This window comes from Bactrocera tryoni, chromosome 3, assembly GCF_016617805.1.
Source record: "Bactrocera tryoni isolate S06 chromosome 3, CSIRO_BtryS06_freeze2, whole genome shotgun sequence".
Taxonomy (NCBI): domain Eukaryota; kingdom Metazoa; phylum Arthropoda; class Insecta; order Diptera; family Tephritidae; genus Bactrocera; species Bactrocera tryoni.
In genome coordinates this window covers 79,908,275-79,921,786 of record NC_052501.1, presented here as the reverse complement: position 1 = coordinate 79,921,786, position 13,512 = coordinate 79,908,275, and positions in this window count along the sequence as shown.

The window sequence follows — 13,512 nt, the reverse complement described above, 5'->3', positions numbered from 1 at the left end:
TCTTTTTTTGTCTACAAATGCTTCTCTGCTCAACACTCGGTTTCTTTCCCATCTCACAGGTGCTGTGGTCGATTGCAACGTTGCGAGGGAGGTAGTCTGCTTTCTCTCCAATGCGCAACGGCACTCCTCATCGTACCAGCTGTTCCTTTGTATTTTCGAAAATCAATGCTTTTGGTTGCAGCTGTGCGTAAGGAACTTGAAATGCCGTCCCACAGTTCCATTATGCCGAGTTGCTGATGAGTGTTCTCAGAGAGCAGGTACGCAAGTCGCTTCTCGACGGCGAACCTTCCTCGTGTTTGTGGACGTGCGTTTTTTGCTGTACATAGGTGGGTGCGTATCCTCGCAGCAAACAAGATAGTGGTTCGAGTCAATATTGGGACCTCAGAGCGTACACATGTCTAAAACACTGGATACGTGTATTCCCTCTATCACATCATGATCGATCTGGTTGGTGGCTCTTCTGATCCGGAGACAGTCAAGTATCTTGATGATTTTTTTTATGCTGGAATCTGGTACTACAGATAACCATATTTCCAGCCCCGCCGAAGTCTATCAGCCTCAACACATTTGGAGATGCTTCATCATGGAGGCTGAACTTACGGATCGTTGTACCAAAGATACCAGACAAGCTCCGTTTTGATATCGTGGTGGGGGCAGCTCTTATATGAGATAATGCTGAAAAATTTCGCTTTGATGCGGATTGTGGCTAGACGTTCATCCATTGAGGTGAATGCCAGGACTCGGCGACGGAGTCTCTCTCCCAGCCACCAATCCCACACCAAATTTGTGCTCCTTTAAAAGGCCATTGTAGTAAACGCCGTAAGGACCTACTCGTCTCAGTTCTTGTCCGGTCCATCGCTCTACTTGGACGTCAATGATGTAAACCTTTACTCTTACGAGGACATCAACCAACAGGACAGCGGCTTTTTAAGAGACCGGACATTACAGGCTCATGCCCTTAAATTGCAATCATTGATACATTTACACTGGTCGTCATCAAAAGAGGCGTCTCTTATCCGAGTACCGTATGACACCGGAAGTCCTGAGCTGCTTGAGCCATATGTAAAAGAATCGTTTCCCAAGTGAAAGGCGCTCAGAGAGCTTTTTTCACTTGCTTGAGCTTCTACACATGACTCTATCCTCCTTATATGTACTTGCAAGAATAACAATAAATTACACGCACCTCCAACGCCTCATAGAGATTTCACCAAGCGACCATGCCCAACGTGTGCGGTCATTATTATCCACCGCAAACGCAATAAAATATGCCACTATAAAAGAAAGCGCACACACATACGGGAGCAAAGTGATTTATTTGGTGCTTCAACTGCTTGTTGCCTGTGAATTGCTGCTGAACTTCGCTCGCATGCGTCGCTGTGAAAGCACTCCGTTCACTGTGGCAACAACTTGTGGCATGCATGTAATGTATGTACATATGTTTATATCACACATACACAAGCAGCTATGCATGTAAAGTTGTGTGAGCGCATACTTGTACTCACTGCCATAGCGTGTTGCTTCCAATAAACAGCATCCGTTGGAATTCAAAGCGAGAGTAGGCGCATCTGTGCCATTCCACGCGCAGCTAGTAAGCAACACGGCGGATAAGCAGCATAGTTATAATTACATACATTGCCATGGTATGTGTGCGTGTATATTTGTGAATGTATGCTTTTTATCCGCCCGCTGTCATTGGTCACTGCGCCGCTGTTGATGCTTTTGTGCACGCCTTCTCAACGCCATTGCGCATGTCCTGGCCAACGACTGCTATACTTACGCTTGTATGTGTGCCTATGCGCTTGCTACACTTATACATGTGTGTCGCTGTGTGTGTTCGTTGTGTTGTGGCTCTGATTCGTTGACCTAAGCGCAATTTCTCTAGTGTGAATCGGATTTTTGTTTTAATCTTCTAAATTACAAGCAATCAATTTTATGTTGTCTGTCTTCGCAAATGCTGATTTAAATGTCGAGTAAAAGGATTTTACTTTGTGAAGGTTTCTTTTCATTTTTTTTTTACATTATTTTTTTCTCATTTGTTTCTTTTTTGTAAAAATAAGTGACATACACGTGCAATATAATATTGGCTGCGCGATTTACAAGCGAACCTTCAGCTTTCCTCCTGCTCTCTTAATTCTCCAATAGAAGGATAGATCACTTAGGAAGTGATTTTTCAGCTTTTTTTGCATATATGTAGTCCTTTGTGGCGTTTAAAACTACCTTATGTGCAATACATTCAGATATTTTTTTTACTCAAATTTCAAATAAAATTATTTTCTGTCAATAACCATTATCACATACTTCATAGTAACAAGTTCAAAAGCAAAGTTGATAGCTATAGCATCATTAACTCTACTCATAAGAGATCACTCTGTGAAACGTTCTGAGGAAGAACCTATGTTTCGTGTGAAAACAATATCAAAAGACAGAGTATTTTTTCATAATTTTTATTCTTAATAGACTTTTCTAGTCTATAAATAATAAAAAGGATTTGTTTATATTTTCTAAGTTTAACTATTAAAAAATATGTCTGCAAGAAGATTTTTTAAAATTCAAATTATTTTATGAGATATACTACTATGGGCAAAAAATAGTAAGACTTTGTTGATAATTTTAAAATTCTTAATTTATGCTTCAAAATCTATATCGTGCCCCTCAAATAATCCCCTTCGACCCCAATACATTTGTGCCAATATTTTTTCCAATCCTCGAAATAGTTGTTCAAGTCAATTTCCGGAATAGCCTTCAATGCGCGCAGCAATTCACGTTTATTGTCTTCAGTTGACTGAAAACGGTTTCCCAACGGAGCGATCGTTTGAATTTGTGAAATAGCCAGAAGTCAAAATGATCTAAATCAGGCGAATATGGTGGTTGCGGCATGATATTGATTGAAAATTTGGCGAAAAGTCTCCAAGCTTCACTGCAGCATGCGACGGTGCATTATCGTGATGCAAAATTCAAGAGTTGTCGGCCCATATGTTTAACACTCAAATAGTATTCCTTGTGACAATATTACGATTCTTTTGGACTTGATGGGACGTATGGATAGAGAAGGTCCTCAGTATAAAAAATGTATGCTCATATACCCTCCTTAGACTTATAGTTTTCGGGATATTTGAATTATCAATGTTGCCATACTTTGTGTCCCGAAAAAATAATCAAATTTTTTTCTGTTTCACCGTTATGTGCTGAATACATATAGATCGACAAGCGTTTTTCTCGAAACTGACTTTTTCTAAACAATACCCGCCATTTTTCAAGTTATACTGAACCGATTTATCTGAAATTTGTAGATAGTATTCTTTACAGACTGAATGCATACCCCAATGGTTAAAGAGTGTTACAAAAATATTTTTTTTTTTAAGAAGCCGACATTTCGGGAAAATTTTTTTCCAACTTTCCAAACAGAATATTTCAAAAATTACCTGAAATTCATGCTTCTAGACCGTCTAGACACAGCTTAAAATGGCGAAGAAAGAAGAAACAAACTACTCTTTCAATTATTTTTAAATTTTAAGTGTATATTTATACATATTTTAAGAACACACAGTCAATTTTTTGAAGAAAAAAATTAAATACATATATTTCCAGTTAAGAAAATGATCCTCCAGCTGCAGTGATTCCGTCTTTTTTCGTGCATGAAACCTAGAAAAATACTCTACTAGAAGATAATGTCTGCACAATAACCTACTAAAGGCTTTGACTGGATTTAAATCTGACTCTGTTTCCAGTAGGGTATAACCGAAACTAACGAGAGTGGAGTACGCATCGCCTGTTATAATCTACAGTGAATCTTTCGATTGCTGCCATTTGGTTGACAATCATTTTTATATCAATTTCGTCAAGCCATAATGTAGCTGATATCATTGATACAAAGTCAACCATAACCCAAAAGGATATCGGAATCATTATTGTATTAGCACTCGAAAAAAATTAAAATTCTGAAGAACCCCATTTTAAGTGCCAAAATAAACATAAGTGAATAAGACTTCAAAGAATAATTTTTAGTTATCGAAAATCGGTCTTATCTAACCTTTCGATAGTTTTTTGGCATAATGTTCGTTTCAAAATTATATTTCAAAATATAATCTCATAAAATCTTTCAAATATTATATGAAAACAAGTTTAAGTTTGGTTAAGCTCAGAGGTTGATCCTAGTGAGATCCCTCCACTTACACAGCTTTGAAAACAAAGAGACAAACAAAAAGCTTACGCCAAGGAAAAAATAAGCAGAAACAAAGCTTACCAGTTACCAGTAAACAGAACTTTGAAAATGATACACAGCGCCATTTGTCGGTGAACAAGTTTTCTTCTTTTCATTATACTTCTATTCATTAATTATTAAACCAAATTAACACTTCCAGAACTCTCAAAAATCATGAACGGGAAAAGAGATATTAAAATTCATGAAAAGAATAAGTTCAAAAAAGTCTCACAAACAGTTCTTAAGATGAAGTAAATAAAGTTAATACAACAAATTGGAAAATGATAGTGCACTAAAGAAGTCACTTTGTTGTCGAGTTGATCAAGGAAAGCTTTCCTCTTAGCCTTGGCAACCAAAAAGTAAGCAAGTTGGGGTCTTCTGTTGTCAAAAAAGTAAAGAAAAAGTAAATAGACAGCAAAAGCTGTGATAGAAGGTGCCTAAAATTAGAAAGAAAGGGTTCTGAGCAACGTTTAACTCAAGATGGTCAATGATTTTTTGAAAATAGTTATACCGAAGTCATCTCAAGTGTCGGTATAAATATTTTATACTCGAGAAAACAATTTCTTGAAGTATGTGGAGCAACACTTTCGGGTTAATTTACGGCAATTTTTAATTTATAAAAGCGAGAGAAGATATTTTTTTAAGAGAACATTGTACAGTGGTTCAAAAAAGATGTAGTAATAGTGTTCAAAGACCTAATGAGGCATTGATTATGCTTGTGGGCAATAAAAATACAATTAACTTAAAAAGTCACACAGTCTTCCTATCACCGAAGATATGTAGCAAAAGGAATTGCTTTGGCCATTTACTCGCACACATAAATACATATACACCTTCATATACATATACTTGTGCTTAAAAGCGTATGTGACAATATATACATACATTATTACATACACGAAGTAGAAGCGGGAATGCAACAGGCTAAAAGGGGATTACGTCCCCAGTTCTTCTTTATGAGCATCATTCGTATGCAGCAAAGACGAAAAGTTAATGGAGCAGAAATCACTGTCGCCGCATAAATACAAAAGACGCAGGCCAGGAAGTGAGGAAGTGTGTGCTAAGCAGTAATAGGCACACAAATGCATGCACATATATTTAAGCATACTTTTAGGGTGAAAATTACAGAAAAAAGCCCAGGCAAGTAGATAATAAAAAAGCCAAGAACGCACTTTCCAAATAGCTACAAATCAAAAGTGGTCACTTTTTCTTAGAAAGCCGTTGCTTTAAGCATTCTTTACACACAGACACACACACACACACATGCGTACTTATTTGTTATAAACTTAAGCACTTTGCGTGCAATATGCTCACGTACATACAACTGTGTATGTGTGGCAAATGTGGCATGACAAATCGTAGCGGATCTCATGAATTTGTAAGCACCCCCAGACATATCACCTTTGAATTTGTCACTTGAAGTGTCAACTAAAATCAAAATATGGGCTAAGTTTTTGTACAAGTGTGTCTAGTTGAGTGTGGGTTGGGGTTGATGTTTCTAAGCAAGGAATTGGGTTGAGTGTTCTTTTGTTGCTTCATTGATTTCTTAAACGTTTTTATGTCCACTGAAGGATTTTTAAAAACATTTAGGCATTTAAGAGGTTTTTGTTTGCGTTTTATTGGTGAGAAGTTTATTTTAGGTTAAAATCCTAGAGGAGGGGAATTCTACATATGCTCACATACAAATTTTAATTTTTTTCAAGCAAACGTAAATAAAAAAACATATGTTTTAGAAAACTAAATATTAAAAACAAAAAAAATTATAATACAAAAATAAAAAAATATGTATTAAACAAACAAAGTATAATAAATATACACATATAATTAGAAACTAAAACATGAAAACAACAACAAAAATAATAATTTAACAAAAACAAAAAAATAAATACATAAATAAAATAATACATATACATATATGTATATATAAAATCAAAATTATGAAATTTATAAAAAAAAATTAAAAAAGAAAAAATATAATATATAATAATAAATAAATACATACAAAAATAAAAATTACAATAACATTTAAGAAAAAAAATATTAAACAAACACAGAAAAAAGTAAATGTAAAATAATAAACAAATATATAAAAAGAAATTATGAAATTTATAACAAAAATTAAAAAAGGAAATAAATAATATATAACAATAAATAAATACATATAAGAATAAGAATTAAAAAAAAAAACATTTATGAAAAAATAATAATAATAGTTAGACAAATCCACAAAATAACAATTAAACAAAAAAAAGTCAATAAATAATACACAATGATAAATAAATATCTAAAATAAAAGTTATGAAATTTATAACAAAAATTAAAAAAGGAAGTAAATAATATATAAGAATAAAGAAATGTATAAAAAATTAAAAATTACAATAAAATGTTTGATATATATATTTGTATAAAATAAAAATAAAATTTAACGAAAATTATGAAATTTGCGAAAATAAACAAAGAAATAATAATAATTAAACAAAACCAGAAAAGTAAAAAAATAATATACATAGAATTATTTTATAAAAAATTAAAAAAAATAAATTAATGAAAAAATAAAAATTAAATAAAAATAATATATAATAATAAATAAATATATAAAAACATAAAAAATTAAAAAAAAATTTAAAAAAATAGTAAGAATTTAAAAAAAACAAAAAGTAAATAAATAATATAAAATAATAATAATATGTATTATAAAAGATCTATAAAAGTTTTGAAATTTATAAAAAAAAGTTAATAAATAGTATACAGTATTAAATAAATATATTAAAAAAAACTAAAAACTATATTTAATATAGAGTACTTGTCCAATAAATTACGAACGAAAACAAAAATTTAATATTTTTAATATTATTTAATAATATTGAATATGATTCAATACAAAAATATGATAATTTAAGTTTAATGTATATGGCATATAAAAAATATTTTTGTTTTTAAATACGCCAAATATTTATGTTTCTATTAATGATTAAAGTTAGAACTCCGGATAATTTTTTTGTTTGTTCGTAATTTATTGGACAGGTACTGTATGTGGCATGGAAATATTTTGCAACAATTATCAATTAATTTATAATATAAATCCAGGGTTAAAAGAACCAAATTCAAAAAAAAAATTTAATTAATAAAATTCTGAAGCTGTTTTTTACTGTTCATTGGGGGCGTTTTTTACTTGCCGGGTACTAAAACCAGCGCACAATCCTGTGGAGGGGATTTTTCGCCTTCTCAATTTAGTTCGCCTTCAAATCGATGTTCTTAGGCTGCCTAGAGGATACTTAAAAAAATTATTTCTGGCCACTCCCAAGTGAATGACGATCAGAGAACTTTCCGCACTTGCGTGAACTTCTACACATGACTCTATCCACCAACAAAGAATTAATTTTAGTGTTCTTAACGAAATCCCTGTTAACACAATTTTTCATATTTTTAGTTTTTTGTTTAGTTAAAGTCCACAGATTAATACAAGCATATACATAAATATATATAAAGGGAAAAGTATATAAAAAAACAAGAAAAAGCGTTAAGATCCGTTGCACTCAAGCTTTAAAATCCTTACAGGGGCATTTCTCATAGGATAAAAGGGTATAGAAATACTATGATCTTGAGTTTGATGCGTCAGTTTATATGACAGCTATATGCTGTAGTGGTCCGATATGAAGAGTGTGCCCAGAGATTACAGCGCTCCCTTAGGTAATAGTAACTGCCAAATTTCGGGAAGATATCTTATCAAACAAGAAAATTTTCCATACAAGAACTTGATTCTAAGATGGTCAGTTTATATGACAGCTGTACCTTATAGTGGTCTGATAACGGCGGTGTGATAAATGTGAAGTTTCTTGGGGAAAAAAAAATATGGGCAAAATTTCAGCACGATATCTCAAAAACTGAGAGACTAATTCCCATATATACATACATACATATGTACATATACTGGATGGGTTCTCCAACGTTCCCTGTTGAGCGTTACAAACTTCGCGCCAAACTTACTAATGCTATTCAGGGTATAAGAAGACAAACAAAACACAATAACAAAATAAATAGATCTTTTTTTGCAGAATGGCGGACAAAACTTATTTACATATGTATATTTTATCTACAAATACAGATGCTTTTGAGACAGCTCCATGTGTTGAATGCATAATTACGCAGTAATAATTTAATTGTTTCATTGAAAGTGCAGAAAAATCAACAAAAAAAAATTTTTTTTAACATTCGAAATTTGTATCACGTAATTTTGGTGCACAAGTACATACATATATGCAACAATACGTAATCCAATTGCAGATATTTTTAAATATCCGAAATAACCACCTTCTCACACCAAGCCATGCACTCACTCTCACAAAGTCTTTGCTCTTGTTTGATTGTTAAATTTCATAATCAACTCAATTTTGGCATTAGCAAAGCAACCGAATTGCTGGCACACAATTACGCATACCAAATAACGCCTCATATATTGAAAATAAAAATACATAACTACATGCATAAACACACATATGTACGTATGTATATACATACATATACACCGTTGTCATTCATTTCAAACGCCCACCCAAATAAAATTTCCATCAACTTCATTCATATCAATACACTTCTAGTCACACATGCAACTACACACACACACAGTCATAACGAAAAGTGCGCGTACATCCATCAATGCATTTGTACACGTACTCATTTATAAATATTTCACATTTCTGCGGCGTTTTTAGTACGCAACGGAAGGAAAGAAAAAAATACGAACAAGCGGCAAAATGCCTTGGCCCAGAATTTCGTATTGCTGACAAATCGACAACACAATCAGGCGACAAATACTGAAAGACAATGCAAAGAATTTCTTAATGAAGTTTTCCCGATTGCACACTTCTTTGCGCGCTGGTGTTTGTTGCTGCTGAATATTTCTATTCATAAAGCACGACAAACACACGAAGGGATGAAGTATGCTGCTACTGCACGCACAAGTCAAATATACATACATGCATACACATATGTATACGAGGCCAGTTGTTGAAGAATGGTTTAATAAGTGTGTGAATTCTTGTCGTTTGACTGACGCACGCATTGAACTATAAAACGGCGTTTTGGTACCAAACGAAGGCACGTGAAAAAATGCGCAAGAAAGTGAGGAAAATTATGAATTTATGCGAAAGTGTGGGATGTGTAGAATTTGATGTCTTTAATGGAAAGTAATTGAGAGCAAGCGCAGTAAGAAAATTGCTGACACTTAAGTTTCTTGGGACATGTTTGGTTTCAAAGGTATAATTAGAACGAGTTCGAACTTAAAGGTCAAAATTAATTGCAGTTTTAGCTTGGATAAAGGAGCTGCCTTTATGCCATGATGTCTGAATTTGGTATCCCCTCAAAACGAATACGGCTGTGTAAACTGACGTTGAGCAATACTAAAAGCTCCGTCAGGATCGGGAAGGACCTATCCGAGCCGTTCGGTACCAAACGAAGTTTCAGACAAGGCGACGCTCTTTCGTCCTCTTTAATATACTCTTGCAGAAAATAATTCGAGCTGCAGAATTAAACAGAGAAGTTGCCATCTTCTAAAAAAGTATACAACTGCTAGCGCACGTCGATGACATCGATATCATTGGCTATAACAACCGCGCCGTTGGTCCTGCTTACTCCAGGTTGGACAAAGAAGCGAAGCAAATGGTAGTGAAAGATGCCAAGACGAAATATCTCCTGTCATCAAACAAATAGTCGTCGCATTCGCCACTAGGCACCCACCTCACTGTTGGCAGTCATAACTTCGAAGTCGTAGATAATTTCGTCTATCTTCTTCGCGTCTTGGGTCCCACGTCACCGTTAACATTCATAACTTTGAAGTCGTAGATAATTTCGTCTCTCTTGGAACTAGCATTAACACTAGCAACAACGTCAGCTGCGAAATCCAACGCAGAATAACTCTTACCAGCAGGTGCTACTTCGGACAGAATAGACAATTGAGAAGTAAAGTTCTCCCTCGTTGAACGAAGACCAAGCTCTATAAGTCCCTCATTACTCCTGTCCTGCTGTAAGGTGCAGAGACATGGACGATGACAACAGATGATGAGTTGGCGTTACGAGTTTTCGAGAGAAAGGTTCTGCGGAAGATTTACGGTCCTTTACGCTTTGGCAACGGGGCGAATATCGCTGTCGATGAAACGATGAGCTGCATGAGATCTACGACGACAATGATATAGTTCAGCGAATTAAGAGAGGCTAAGTCATGTCGTCCGAATGGATGAAAACACTCCAGCTCTGAGAGTATTCGACGCAGTATCCGCCGTGGGAAGCAGAGGAAGAGGTAGAACCTGGATAATGCAGTTGAATCAAAAACGTGGCTAGATTTCTGGATACTATGGTATGCGAAGTTTAGACGTGGTGAAATGAGCACCGAAGACGGTAAACGCAGTGGACGCCCAAAAGAGGTTTTTACCGACAAAAACATCAAAAAAATCCACAAAACAACTTCGGATGATCGTAAAGTGAAGTTGCTTGAGGTAGTAGGCACTCTAAAGTTAGCAATTGAATGTGTTCATCATATCATTCACGAGTCCTTGAGTATGAGAAAGCTCTGTACAAAGTGGGCGAGCTCATTTTTGACCAAAAACGACTAGTTGATAATTCCGAGGAGTGTTTGGAGATGTTCAAGCGTAATAAATCCGAGCGACAGTGGATGAAACATTGATCCGTCATTCACTCCGAAGTCCAATCGACAGCCATCCGAGTAAACCACATACGATGAACCCGCTCCAAAGCTTGGAAAAAGCAACAGTCAGCTGCCAAAGCTATGTCGTCTGTATTTTGGGATGCGCATGGAAAACTTTTTTTTGACTAACTCGAAAAAAGAAAAACCATCAACAACGACTATTATATAGCTTTATTGGACTGTTTGAAAAGCGAAATCGACTTGCCTTGCTTGATATTTCACCAATTCCGCATTCACCTTATTCTCCACATCTGGCCCACAGCAGCTATTTCCTGTTCTCAAATCTCAAAAGAATACCGGCTGGGAAGAAATTTTCGTCGCACGAAGAGGTGACAGCTGAAACTGGTGCCCATATTGAGACAAAGAACAAATCGCACTTCAAAAATAATATGGAAAAGTTTGGGATTCCCTATAATCAGTGCATCACCCTTGAACTATGTAGTATATAGAAAAAATTTGCCCAAAAGAACAGTTTTATTATGGTAGGCCGGACACTTTTCAGTTAACCTTTGTAAGTCTCAGACGTACGACGAGGTTATATCCACTTATGAATTAAAAAAAAAAATGTTTTATTTTATTCGAAAATAAAATGTGATTGGTGCTTTAAGAGACTGCAGAGTCTAGAGCTTACTTATTCGTCATAGCATTTCTTACGAAGTTGAGCCTCATCGTGAAAACTTTTACGCTGAACTAGCGTTCCAATGAGTTAAAAAAAAGGAATCTAAAATGACTGGTGAGTATAAAAAAAAATATTTCCACTCTATAAATCCACAATGAAAATATCTTAAATAAGAAATATTTTTAAATAGAATAAGCTAAATTTATCAATTATTTTTGGTACGAGTATAGCAATTTGATAGCTTAAGTGATGGTCAGCCGTACTTCAATTGTGTTTGTGCATGTATTTGACAGCAAAAGCCTTTGCTATTTCAATATTGGTCAGACAGTCAGTCATTTACTCCCCACAAGAGGCGGAAAAAGGAAATTAAAATAGTTTGCATGAGCGGCTAAAGCTTTTGTTCTTTATATCTCACTATTTAAAATAAATTCTTTTTTTGTAGTTGCAAGCACGCACATTTGCAGGCATGTAAATATGTAAGTATATGTGTCAGCGCTTACAACAAAAGCAGACACACATCGCTGTGAGCAGTTGGAGATTACATAAATAATACATACAGTTGTCTATATCTAACTTCAAAGCCCACGCAATCGCCCTTTCCAACTGCGCACATGAATTATCTACAAAAATTCGACCTGACCAGCATAAATGAAAAGTTTCCAACTTCGGCATTTCGCATGGCTTTAGAACGTTTTTTTTTTATTAAAATTCGTTTTTTTTTGAAATTTACATGAACAGATAATTAAGTAATTTTACTGAAAATAATCTGTAGCAAGTGTGTTTCCCTACATATCTACACACATATGTATCTGCACTCCTTTCTGTACATATGTATATCTATAGCTGCAAGTGACACACTTAGACACTTGAGCCGTGCTCTGCTGACATTGAAGTCCTATACCGTAGACACCAGCTACAAGTAACTGGCCTCACTCCCAAAAATTACTGAAATGAATTGAAATTTTCGTATAACTAGTTATTTTTGGTCCAAAACTGGGCCGATAAAATTTTTGGAGAAGTCCTACACCCCATAAGACACAAGTAACTGACATCACCCCAAAAAAATGCCTGTAATGAATTGAAATGCTCGGATAACTAGTTATTTTTGGTCCATAACTGGTCCGATCAAATTTTTGGAGCTAATATTTTGAATTGCGACACTGTTTTGGACTACTCTGGACTAAACTGAAAACTGTAATGAATTGAAGTTTTCGTATAACTAGTTACTTTTGATCCATAACTGGTCCGATCAAATTTTTGGGGCTAATATTTTTTATTTTCACACTGTTTTGGCCTACTCTGAGCTAAATTGGAAACTATAATGAATTGCAATTTTTGCATAACTAGTTATTTTTGGACCTTAACTGGACCGATCAACTGTTTGTAGCTAATATTTTTAATTTCGACACTGTTGTGGCCCACTCCGAATTAATCTGGAAGTAGTTCTAATAAGAAATATTTGATAATGGAAGGTTTATAAAATTTTCTTGTTTTTCTGAGAAAACATAAATTTCGATATCTCAAAAACTGAAGGACTAGTCGTGTATATACAGACAGGCGGACATGACGAAATGGACTAAGTGCATAATGCTGATCATTTCTATACATATATATTTTTTTGTAGGGTATCCGACGCTTTCTATTAAAAAATTCGTGGCAAATTTAATGTATCCTGTTCAGTGTATGAAAGTTGCATCCATTTGTCACCAGTTTTGGAGTAGTTTGGGAAGTATATATTGAACTACTTATTTTATGCGAATTTTTAAATATTGTTACCGAAGTCGCTAAATAAATTTATATTGTATATACACACACAGATATACATACATACATATGTAAATAGATGCCATAAAGCGTCGCTCTATTAAAGCCGAGGAAATCCTCAAATGGAAATGGAAAATGTGAAAATATGCGTGGCATTGTGGGCGAGGCCACGGAGTGTTTTAGGGTTGGAGTTATTAATAAACCGAAAATGAGAACAAAATGTAATTG